The sequence below is a fragment of the Nuphar pumila genome, chromosome 7, assembly GCF_984573655.1.
Source record: "Nuphar pumila chromosome 7, dmNupPumi1.hap1.1, whole genome shotgun sequence".
NCBI classification, from domain to species: domain Eukaryota; kingdom Viridiplantae; phylum Streptophyta; class Magnoliopsida; order Nymphaeales; family Nymphaeaceae; genus Nuphar; species Nuphar pumila.
This window is the reverse complement of record NC_143255.1, coordinates 5,988,836-6,002,443: the sequence shown is the minus strand read 5'-3', so window position 1 is coordinate 6,002,443 and position 13,608 is coordinate 5,988,836. Positions and strand designations below refer to the sequence as shown.

Below are 13,608 nucleotides of genomic sequence, written 5' to 3'. Positions count from 1 at the left end.
ACTCCTTCATATCGAGTTTCTCAAAAACTATGTCTTTCAAATAAATATTAATTCTAAACAATCATGGCATTACTGTGAACACCCCAAATTTTTCAAAGTTTTGTAAAATGACCCTTTTTTGCCCCTGACTCTATTTTCTGAGAAGATCAAAGTGATTTCAAAGCTAAATTTCAGTCTTTCTTCAGATTTTTAGATTAAATTCCACATTGATATATTCAAATTCAACTCCGGGTCTGAACTCAGTGTTTTAAATCCAAATCTGAGCCCCGTTGTCCGATTTACAAAATAAAATCACAAAAATACCAAAAAATGATTTTGAAAGGCTCGAGCGGCTCATCCGACACTCTGTTGGATCCTCGGCCCTATATTTCTCAGTTCGAGGTTGTAAACCTCGAATATTTCTCAAAAATTCAGACACAAATCCATTTTCTGAAGAAATTTTCTCAAAATAGCTCTGAAAAATTTCCTTTTGTAAATATTTTACAAAAATTAGTTTTAAATCTTTGATTTCTCGTAAAGCTTTAGGATTTTATTCTAAAAATATAAAAAAATAGAAAAATAACGTAAAAACCAAAAAAATCCTGAAAAGCTACGAAGAAAACGGATGGTTTTCAAGCTTTTTGAAGCCATTTTTTTTTACCAAAAACCTCATGCCTTAACCATTTTTCAGAAATTTCTTAAAAGGGGAACCACCTTTTTGAAATATCGAAAAGATGCAACGGACTCCTCCCGCGCATGCTCTCTCTTGATTCACCACCGTTGATCTTCAACAGTCGCCATGGTTCTTCACCTTCCATCCGCAGCGGACTTCTTCTCGAACCCTCCGTTCCCTCTTTAAAAGGAGGCACCGACTCCATCCCAGGGATCATCGATCATCTCCTGATCTTCTGAGGCATACATTTCTTCCTGGCAAACACCGATCAATCACCGAGCTTTCTCAGCAAAACTCATTTACAATCCATTCTTCTTCTTCGTATTGTCAGTCATCGAGAGGCAGAATCCATTCCCTTTCGACCGATCATCCATTTTCTTTTAGCCGATCACCTTCTTCTCCTAACATTACATACAGTAATCTGTCTTCACACAGCAACCCCACATCTGGGTTGAAGCATCGAGGACCGACGCACATTTTTGCATCACATTTCTCAAGGAGTCTTCATCAAGAACGATCTTCCCCCAAAACATTCTCCTCTACAAGAAGCCACTGTCTTTTTCCTTCTCGATCGAGAAAAGGGAGTCCTAGGAAACAGAGAAAGAAAAATTTACTCCTTCGGAGCTCTTGCAGCATCTCGGTAAGTACCCCTTTCCTTTTTCATTCACTTCAAGCTCTTTGTCAAAAATTTCTTTCTTTCTCCTCCGTTCTGGGTTTCTCGTTTGTGCACTCTTGAAGGAATCAGGTTGTTTATAGCATTATCGATCCTTCTCCTGTGCGAACAGCAAATAGAATCAATGATTCTGATATTATTTTGGTCTGTCTATTTTCGCCCATCTTCTTTAATTCTAGTCTTGGTTCACCCTAAAAATCTAAAATCCTTTACGATTCATAGTATCATTTTTTTTTTGGGTTTCCGTATGTGGGTATTTATGCTCTGCTTCTTTTATTTATCTGATGAAGTTTTATATGCCTGTCATTCTTGAGTTTCATTTAATGCTTTATGTGTGAAAATGACTCTCACAACGATGTTCGACCTGATCCAGCATCCGATCGAATCCGTTACACGGAGGGTTCCAATTGCTTTCATGATTTCTCATTTTATGACTTTAATCATCTTGTTGATCTCATGTTTTGAAAAGTCTTCAATATAAAGTGCTATGCGTCTTGATCATCATCCCATCGTTAATATCCGTGCATCTTCTTAATGGATGATAGTATCTATAATGTTTCATCAATGATCACTTGTTTACAAAAATTATGTTCCGTCGATGGCATGAGCTTCTGATGCCTGGTTCGTTCAGTGTGCCCGGTATATCCTGGAGCATAGGGGATTGGATCCCTCGTTTACAAATGGCATTGGGCCATAGATAAGAAATACATTCTAAAAACCATGAAACCGAGTTTATCTGAGAATGAGCCCCATTAATGACCTATGAAAGGACTCTCAATAGTATTGATATACACAAATTCTGATCAATCCATTTTTTTTTGTATCTGTTCTCCTTATTGATCAACCAGAAGATCAATATCGGTGGTTTACAATTATAGTTTCAGAAAACAAGGCTAAAGGTATATGGAGATGGGTTATCAGAGAGGTAATATTTTTTTACCTAATGTGATCACGATCCTTAGGGAGATTGGGCTCATCAAAACGTATAAATCGCATGACTGATGCTATCATCCATCCCAGGGATGAATGAGGTAAGTTGGCTTTCTGCCAAAGTTTATGATGCATTTTCTAACTTGGAGCAGACTTTACATCATTTGTAGTTCCATCACTGACCTCATACATTTTTGTGTATATCCTCTTTTAATTTATTCACATGATTTTTTTTTTAGCTGCATTCCATGGTGTTCATTAACATTGATCTGCATCCCAGCATGTCATGACGACATTAGCCTAGTTGTACATGGCATATAAAATTCCCATCAGTCCCATTAATGTCTGAAGTTTTTATTCCAGGTTCCTAGTTCAAACTCCATTTCCTGCTTGGCATCATTCATTGTACTGTTGGTAGTTAATTGACATCATGTTTCATTTTTGAGGAATTATTTTGCTGTGTACACGATGTTATAAGTTCACTGGTGATGTGATTTTGGTACCTAAAGCATATACCTATCTAAAATGCAAGAATAACTTGGGCAAAGACATTGGCTGAAGAGCTTGAGAAAGCTCCTTTTAGTTCCTTTATTATTGAGCTTCGGTATTTCTGCACTTTGGGATTCATTATCATGCCGATGGCTCTTCGGTGGGTTCTGTATTCTGTTTCACCCTGTTTCATCTTCTGTGTTATGGCTCCTTTCCAATCGTAGCTACATCGTAAAACTTTCTGTGTAAATTTTTTTTTAGTTATCATTCCAATTCGCAATTAGTGGGTTGCAAGATAGTAATTCATCGTGTTGCAATGTCTCATTACTACATGTTACCATATTGTTGGATAACATTGGATCTTGTTCATTATCTTCACAAATGTATTTTCATTTGCTTCCTCCTATCCACATTCTCTGCAGTATTAATTTCAGGACATCATATATCGTCTAGTATCATCTGCATCTTACACAAATTCTGCAAAATCCCTTTGGTAACCTTATTTCCTCAGTGCAACAGCGCGGAAATGCTGCTACATACTCTTCGTGCCTGCTATAACATACAGCATTGTTGTGTCCCTCTTGTATCCATAGTCGTGTAGGGTACTGTTCCTTTTCTTTTAGTGCAGCTTAATGTAACGTTGTACTTCTCCTGTCATCTGCGCCTACCCACCTGCTGCACCTTTGGTAGCAAAATAGTGTTCAACTACAGCATACAGTCTGGTGCTTATAGAGCTTTCCTGCATTTTCATCTCTTACAGTAGGAAGGCTGTTGATTTTTTTTTATTGATAACATTAGAAATTGCTGTTAAACCCAAACCTGTAGATGCGTCAGTAGTAGCTACAACCAATATAAGCATTACATTGATCTATATTACTATTTGATTCAAGACCATTCAACCAATAGCTCCCAACACCCCTACCACCAGTTACCCATCATTATATTGAAATTTCAACCTCCAGCAATCACCTGTAATATCCCGCTTGTTGTCTTTGCCATACCACCCCCACCATATTCGCTCCCTCACATGTCTTCACCTTACTGTTCACTATCACTTCATTAGATCACCATAGCACCTACCTTGCTGCCATTGTTTGGCAGAAAATCTGTCATCAGCACCATCTTGTCCACAACCACCTTGTGGCTATCTACCACACCATTACCCAAATTAGGTAATCCTGCTGCAAACAACACTGTAGCAGTACCCAAAACCTGTTGCAGCCTCAGTAATATCACTTCCCCCACACCTCAGCACATCTCTCCATTGAATATACCCCTATATGTATATATATGTATATATGCCTATACATAGATATATACATTTATGTGAATATACCTATATATGTATGTATATATATGTATATAAGTATATAGATATCTTTTCCATCCTTTTTATTATTTTCATCATTTGATTTCCATATATATATGATTTTCCCTTTTTTTTACTAACCTGGTTGTTTTGCAGGAAATATGGAAAAGATATCATTACTTGGGGTTGTACATTTGATTTTATCCATTGTAATAGTTAGATTGGAATAAGAATTTACATTTCCAGCTTTAGGTAGAATGAATGAGCATTATGAAATATCATGAATTATTTATTTTCATACATTTTTTTCTTTATTTCTCAAAATGCTCACAATGGTGAAACACGAATGGCACATGCACCATTTCATAAGAGGTGAATTAATTCTAAGTTGATGATTTACATCAACGGCCATAGTCGGGGTATAAACAAAACTTAGCATTTTTATTTTTTACAAAATAACATTAGATCCACACTGGATCCATTTTCAAAATTCATCATATTTTCCTTTAATATTTTCTTCTTTTATCAGAATTTAACTTAAAATCAACCCAAAATATATACCAATGGCCATAGTCAGGGTATATTGAGGGTTAATTTCATTTTAAATTCTATAAAAGCACCAAAAAGGTATTTTATCCTTCATTTGAATTTAGATATGACTATTATATAATACATTCAATGACCATAGTCAGGAGTGTATTATATCATTAATCTTATTTAGATTCATTTGAAGAATGAAATATGATTTTCAAATCAATTTCAAAATCTATTCAAATTCATTCATCATTTAAGATAGAGTAACATCATATTTTTCAAATTTCTTTTCCAAAATCCAAGTAATTTCAAATATCTTTCTTCAGTCTACAGTTTAATTCATCCTTCTATCTTATTTCAAAGATTTAAATTCCAAGTTCAAAGTCCAATTTGACTTTGAAATTTCAAAATTCAATCTTCATATTCTTGATTCATTCCAAATTCAAAATCCAAATTCAAAATCTAAATTTGACTTTGAAATTCATTTACAGTTCAAATTTCCAACTCAAATCAAAATTCAAATTCAAAGTTCAATTTAACTTTGAAGTTATCTTCTGATTTCAAAATCAAGTTCATCCCCTTATCTTCAATCAAGGTTTGGATTTGAATCTCAAGTTTAAATTTGGGTTTCTAAAACCCAGATCCGTCTTTAAAGGTCCTATTTGGACTTCTCAAAACCCAAATCCAAAGACAAATCCTAGTCTCAACTTGGATCCAGATTTCGAAGTATAAACTCCATTTCACTTTGGATCTCCCATCACAGATCCAAATTCCATTTAGGATCAAAATCCTTATTCCACTTTGGATCTCCCATCACAGATCCAAATTCCATTTAGGATCCAAATCCTTTAGATCTCCCATCACAGATCCAAATTTCATTTAGGATCCAGATCCTCATTCTACCATTGGATCTCAGATTCGGATCCAAATTCCAATTCTTAGGATCCATAATCTAACTCTACTTTGGGTCTCAGATTCAGATCCAAAATCCAATTCTTAGGATCCAGAACCCAATTCTACATTGGATCTCAGACTTCAGATCCAAATCTATTTTAGAATCCAGAATCCAATTCTACTTTGGACCTCAGATCCAATTCCATCTTAGGATCCAGAGTTCAGCTCTATCTTGGATCTCAGATTTCAGATCCAAATACCATCTTGGATTCCAAGTCTTGAATTCAATTCCCCTCAAAATTCCAAATCCAAATCCCACTTTAAATTCTAAAACCAATTCCATTTCATTCCAGATTTCAAATCAAGTTCTCATCCTAAATTCAAAACTCAACTTTGAACTCTGTTCAGAATCCAGATCTTGGATTCAGATTTCATCTTGAAATTTCAAATCAATTCCATCCCTGTTCCAATTATATTCAGATTTCCCAATACTATCTTTTCTTCTGATTCAATTCCACTTTCATTTTCTATTCTGATTCAAAGTCCATTTATGACTTTGAAAATTCCTTTCTTCTCTTTAATCTCAGTTTCAAGATCATTTTTCAAAATCCAGATTTATTTTTCCAAGCTCTTGATTATTCTAGAAACTTAGAACTTTAATCTTAAGTTCTAAGTTAGAAATCATTTTCTCACTTTATCAGATTCATCTCAGAAGCACTTGGGAATTCTTCAAAATGTTTTAAAAAAGAGCATACATCTTTGCATTTGCACAAGCATGACTCTTTGTGTATTTAGACTTAGAATAATTTCTTAGATAATTTCTTAGCAAAATAAAATGCATAAATTCGACCCTTGGTTCGATTACCCCTGATAAAGGCGTCAGGAACGGTCGAACCTCGTACCGACGAGCGGATCCCATCTCCCAGTTTTCCCGCAAATATTTCAAAAACGGAGGCGAGTTATTTCAAAAAATTTCAAAATTAAGGTCAAGTGAGACCCGCAAAAGAATTTCTCTTCTTCTTTTCTCTTCTCTCTTTCTTTCTCCCTTTTATCTTTCCCCCTTTAAAAAGGAGGAAAATAAGAGGTTAGAAAGGAAAAGAGAAGGAAGAGAGAGAATATTATGAGAGGAAAAATTTTGCGATGATCACAATTACTTTATGTCATTCATCTCATATCAATCATCAATCAATTTTTTTATTCATATCCTACTCGAAAATCCATATATGACATCACCTCTCTTTATATCTACTCTTACTCCTTCCATGCATATCTATAAAAATACTTCTTATATAAGCAATTATTACTCTTCACTCTTGAATATCTTTTGTCTCCTTTTTATTTCATCTCTCGAATACATTTTTTATTATATATTTTAGATTTTAGAATCTGACTCCTCCATGTCTATTCTTATTTTTTAATCTATCATTTATCAATTCTTATTTTTTTTAATATATTTTTGACTCCTTCTCTTTTTGTCTCATCATCTCTCTTACCACTATTCAAAGTCAAAGTGTGTCCTTCTCATATTCACGTATACTCATAAAAATTACAAATATGAAAACACATTAATCATGACACATTTTTTAATTTATTCTTTTCTTTCAAAAATGTCATATCTTTCAAAGTACACATCACATGATCACCCTATGACCTATTTCCTTTCACGTCTATCCATAAAAACTATTTATATATTAAATAAGCAATCATGACATTTCTTTCTCTTTCATCTCATATCACTCATTAATTATTTTTGTCCTCTTCTCTATCCATGTCTGTCATCACTCTCATCATACGCCTTTCAGCTTGACTTTATCTCTATTCATCTCTCTCACATGAATTGAGCTCACTTCCTTCTTTACTCTGTCTCAAAACAATGGATCACCCCATGTATTTTTTGAAATCCATTTCTTGACTTGTTGTCTTCAACTCTCAACTTGCTTCAACCTGGTCTATAATATTAACTCTTCGACTCTGATCCCTCCTTTTTGTCAATGACAAAGAGGGAAAGAAAACCTACCTCTCCTATGTAGGAGAAAAACGTTTAACTCTTTATCTCATACACATGAAGTATACATAAACTTTTTATGTTAATTCTGGTGTTTTTTATGATTACTATTTCTATGCATTTTTTATTTCTGATATCATATTTAAATCATCATAATATATATGGCTTATTGATAGGGGGAGCATATATTGTCATCATAATAAAGTGGGAGAATGTTGATAAACTATGTTTTGATGATACATGATAAATATGATATGCTTTCATGATGCATATATATGATACATGATAAATACATGATATGCTTTCATGAGATATGATAAATATGATATGCTTTCATATGTGAAACTGAATATGTTATATTATGACTGGATATAATGTGTTATGTACTTAACGAGTATTTGATGCAAGGTTATTTCACTTAAGAAGAGTGAAGACAACTTGATCAAGTGCAACTATTTGATGCAATCATACTACTTTGAAGAAAAAGCTTGATGGGCCATACATTCATAAAGATTATCCAAGAAGATCGGCTACCTCAAGATGAAGATTTTCTTCTTCTTTAGAGTCATATGTATCAGAACCATCAGAAGCATGCATATTTCATATTAGACTATATGCTTTGAAATCATACAAGCCATTTATTTACAAAAAGTTAAGCTTTCATAAAAAGATACGTTATGTATATTATAGCATTTCAAAAACACCTTTTTCAAAAGCATTAATTGTACTTTCTTACAAGCATTTATGAAAAAGATATTTTGACAAGATATAATAGCTCATGATTTCAAAAGCATTAATTGTACTTTCTTACAAGCATTTATGAAAAAGACATTTTGACAAGATATAATAGCTCATGATTTCAAAAGCATTAATTGTACCTTCTAACATGCATTTATGAAAAAGACAACTTGAAAAGATATAAAAGCTAATGATTTCAAATATGAAAGAAAAAGACAAAATAAATTAATTCATAATACACAAACATTTACGTAAGAAATTTTGGTTCATAATAATAAGCATTTATGTAAGAAAAGACAAATTGTGAAAAGATGTATTGGTTTATAATACATAAGCATTTATGTAAGAAAAGACACATTGTGAAAAGATGTATTGGTTCATAATACACAAGCATTTATTTGAGAAATGACTATTTATAATATAAGTATTACTCAAGCATTTAGTGTACTTCACAACCATTCATTTTAGAATTGACGATTTGAGAAAATAAATATTATTTTATTAAAATAAGAAATGACCATTTATTTCTTTAAGCATTAAATGCCACCTCAAAAAGCATTTGAAAAATGACCATTTATTTATAAATAAAACACACACTCAAGAATGTCGACTTACTTAAAGTCATCATTCCTTCTGTAAACATTAAATGCTATTCCAAAAAGCTTTTAAGAAATTACCATTTATAAATAAAGTACTTAACAAACATTTATCACACTTACATACATTTATTATAAGTGTTGACTTGTAAGAAAAATATTAATATACTAATATTCATTAAATTGAGTAAAGACAAAATTATATGATAGAATATATTCCAACGTTCAATGTACTACAAACCATTAAATTGAGTGAAGACAAAACCACATGATAAACTACACTTCAACGTTCAAAAATACTACAGAACATTTATTATGAGAAAAGACCTAATACAAAGAATAACTCATTTAAAATACACCAACGAATAGTGTACTCCAAAAATGCTTCGTATGGAAAGAAGACTTTTTGAAAAAGCAATATAGTACACTTATCTTTTTCACACTAAGTTGTTTTTGAAATGACCTGACTTCTCATATCCTAAAAGGACAATCATTTAAAAAAGACAACGACTAGTTTTCTAAAGACTATATATATACAAACACAACAGTGTGAAAAGACAAGCAAACTTTCAACGAGAAAAGTTCTTGCTCGACACTCTGAGAAAAGAGCTTAGAAAAAGAAAGAGAAAAAGAAAGAGAAAAAGTCAAGAAAAGCTCTCAGAAAAATACAAGAGTGTGTAAGAAAAGAAAAATATCATTCTGAGAATCTTCATACGTGCATTCATACTCTGTATATAATTATGAAGGTTCTATAGGAAAGTGTTGTAACTTTCTGATTTCTGCTGTATCCCTTCTCTGTTGAGAGAAGTAGACCTCTGTGAAAGAGGGTGTTTCCCTTCTCTGTTGAGAGAAGTAGACCTCTGTGAAAGAGGGTGTTTCCCTTCTCTGTTGAGAGAAGTAGACCTCCGAGGAAGAGGGTGTTTCCCTTCTCTGTTGAGAGAAGTAGACCTCTGAGGAAGAGGGTGTTGTACTATTTATCCCGTAACACAGATTTTATAGTGGAAGGCTCAAGTGTTTTACTTGGGGACTGAATGTAGGTCAGTAACTCGGCCGAACCAATATAAATCCTGTGTTTATTGTGTTGTGCCTTATTGCCTTATTTTTTATTTTATCGATCTGCATCGTATTTCACTATTCACCCCCCCCTCTAGTGGAATTTCACCTTGGACTGTTTATGGAGGACTTAGCCCTAGATGAAGGTATATTGGATATTTTTGGGGAACTCCCCTCTTCGAGATCACATTTTCTCCTTTATTTTTCTTTCATGTTTTTTGATGGTATAATCATCAGAATTAAGGATCTCCCTTTGATTGAACCCATCGCCTTTGATCGTCGAGAATGTGTTCCTCCCTTCAATTGTGGCATCTGCAGTTTCTCAAGATTTATGAGCGTATGTATGTATTGACAAGGAGGGGTGTGAATTGCATCACCTTAACCATCATCAGTAAAAGGAGGATTGAAGGTTAAGGTTTGTTGAAGTAAAATCATGATTTTTCTAAGCTAAAACTAGAGGCATGTTAAGCCAAGTTCCTTTTTCTTGCACGTCCAACAAACCCTGCTTTGAATCCCATCTCATTTTTTTGGAGATCTTCATTATGCCCTCTATAGTCGAGAACATACTAGTGAAAAGTTCTCAAAGTTTCCTTTGGTCAAGACAATGTGGTGTTAAATCCAAAATTCCTGTCCAATGGATCAAGTTTCACATCGAAAGAAATCTAGAGAGCTCGAGATTAGGAATATGAGGTGGTGGAATAGAGATTTCTTAATGAAATGGAGGTGGAGACTCTATAAAGAGGAAAATGGCTGGATAGAGGTTTTTAGATAAAATTATAATCTCAATGGATGGCCTTCGTGCTAGGAGAATGTGAAATAAATGAGAGACTCTGACATCTTGAAAGGCTGATTGAAGGTCATGGAGATTTCTTGGAGTTTTGTTAAAGTAGTGGTGGGCAGAGCTAGGAATTTGAACTAGGGTGGACACAAACATAATATATTAATAATAATAATAATAATAATAATAAATATACTTATAATATGTTTTATAAAAATGATCAAATATAGTTTTTGTATTCCTGACAAACATCATTCATAGTTATTCTAATTGAAAAAAAAGAAACAACACTCTTAATTAAATATTTATGTTATTTGAAAACAAAAAAAAAATATACATCCTAAAAAGATAAATATTTAAGGGTTTTATAACAAAAATCAAGTACACTTTGAAAAAATAGGTCTAGAGAATTAATGAAATCATGTTTAATGTTAGTTAAAAAGAAAAATAGCACAAAAAACCCTACAACCTTAATTGAACGTTCATGTCATTTGAAAAAATCCAAAATCAATACCTTAAATCTTAAAAGAAATACTAATTCATGCTAATTAAAAAATACATAAACCCCTAATATTCTAACCAAAATCAAGTATTCATTATTCAAGCCTAATGCTAATTAAAAAACACACAAAAGACACTAAACCTTAATTAAATAATATTCATGCTTTAAAAAAACCATCATAATTCATATATTATGCAAATTTTAAAAAATTAATAAAAAAACATAGCAATTTCATTCTTTCAATTTACCCATAAAAACATCTACCATTAACAACCAATACCAAGAGAATAAAATATGAAATTGAAACAGATGATCGATCTTAAAGAAATACAAAAACAACAAATCATTGACACATGCAGTGCATCAATTGCATTATAACAACAAAAATTAGGGTCAGGAAAATATTATATAGTATAAAATGGAACGTAGACAAATAAGATTGAGAAAAATAGGCCTAAAACCCAACTCCACAAAAGAGAAAAGAAAAAGTAGCCCTAAAACAGAAAAAACCCTAAAATTGAATGATTGAAATGCAACTATTTAAGAAAAAAGCAAAAAAAAAAAAAAAAGATCGAGCACTTGATTGCCTTTAATCGATAGAAATAGCCTCCATTAAACAACTAACGATATTCATCTTTACTAGACATAAAGAACATGACTATTAACATGATTCATCCATTTAATGGACATAAACATCATCCATTACACAACGGAATGACAATCAACTTCACTCAAGATAAAGAACATAAATATGAACATGATTCACCATTGTAGAAAGAACCTCTATTAAACAATTAAAACAACATTTATCTTGTCAATAAATGAGAATATGACTGGAGACACAATTCACTGTTCTCCCAAAAGCAAGATTGCAATCCATATTTGACTAAAAAAGAAAAGAAAAGAAAAGACTACAATGAATATTTAACAAAACAGAAATGAAGAGTATAGATAAAATAAAACAAGAAAGAAATAAAAGAAAGATGAGCAAATAAGAAATAAATGAAAGAAAGAAAAAAATAAGAAATAAAGATTATAAATGTAAGAACTCGAAGAAAGCATGGGGAAGGAAGGGACAAAAATTTCTGGCATCCCAACAACAGATCCGACCATCACACCCCCAAACCAGTTTTGATTCTTGTCGAAAAAGAAAAAAACAATTTTTCTGATGAGAGAGAGAGAGAGAGAGAGAGGAGGACCGCAGTCAGGGGAGGAAACACCCAACTGCAAAGAGGGCAGCTAGAGAGACAGAGGTGGAGTCTCGAAGCCACAAGGCGAGAGAGAGGAACAGATCATGGGCGCTGTGGAGAGAGGAACGGATCTGGCGTGGAGTCTCGCAACCGCAAGGAAGGCGGAGAGAGAGAGAGAGAGAGGATAAGAAAAAATTGAGGGATAGGAGGATTGATAAACGAAAAGGGGTCGTTGGCCCCCTTTGGGTCGGGCATCAGTACCCACATTATATGCGGGTCAGGTGGGCACTGCCCATCCTAATCCACATCTCTCTTAAGGGTTTTGCATGGGTTAAAGTTGGCAAGTGCCCACCTTCCCATTAACGTGGCTCTGCCTCTGATGGTGTGTGCCTTTCATTGGTAGACTCCGTGTAAGGGCTTGTATGTTAGTGATCCTACCTGAAGATTATCCGCTTCGTCCGGAAACTTTGTCATAAAAAAATTGGTGGTGGTACTGGCGGGTAATAGCAGGTCCACTAATATCTGGAGCCTGAGTTGGACTTGGCTTTGTTGGGAGCAGGGCACGCAGGATCTGATCGTAGTTTTCATCAACTGTTTCAGTTCGAGTGTTTCTTACACTTGTTTTGTTCACCCACGCAGTGATACCTCATCTACTACATGATAACCTGTTGTACTCCATTAATTGGGCTTAAGTAATTCTTCCTGTTATTAATGATTATTTACTTTCTTTCCAAAAAAAAAAAAATCATTGCACAAAGTTGAAGGCTGATCTTGAAACACAAACTTTTTTGTTTTTGGCATATTACTTGATTCGACCTCCACCCGCTCTTATGGTAAAAACACACCAGAAAAGAGAATGAATCTACTACATGTTATGTTATGTTATAGATAGAGAAAAGAAAATGATGGTGAGGGAATTAGAAAAATCAAAGAAAGAGAATCATAAGTACGTACCTTCGGTTAAGCGCATCGACTCCTGTAAACAATTTTGGAGATTGGTAATCGATGGAGAGAAAACAAAAGAGCAGAGATGGGAGCGGTGAAGAAGGATTGGGATGACATTGGTGGATTAAATAGGAGAAAAGCAGAAGCTGAAGGCCGAGAATTTCATGGACCAACTGATGAACAATCTGCATTTGCCACGTGGATCCTGATAAGATTGGCATGACCTTGGTGGATTAAGCAGGAGAATGGGATCAAGACAGTCTGCATTATTTGAATACAGTGAGCCAGATTAATTTAGTTCGATTTTCATTGAATTCGAC

At 33.7% G+C, this 13,608-nt stretch overlaps 1 protein-coding gene across 8 annotated transcripts in view; it reads right to left on the bottom strand.

The window, feature by feature from the left end:
• Positions 1-13,404, bottom strand: part of LOC149830988 (putative disease resistance protein At4g10780) — a 243,302-nt gene extending 229,898 nt beyond the window's left edge. For all 8 annotated transcript variants that reach the window (XM_090013593.1, XM_090013595.1, XM_090013594.1 and 5 more), the window contains exon 1: positions 13,298-13,404. The gene's annotated coding sequence lies outside the window, so the exon portion shown is untranslated. The remainder of the gene's footprint in view (positions 1-13,297) is intronic.
• Positions 13,405-13,608: the final 204 nt, after the last annotated feature.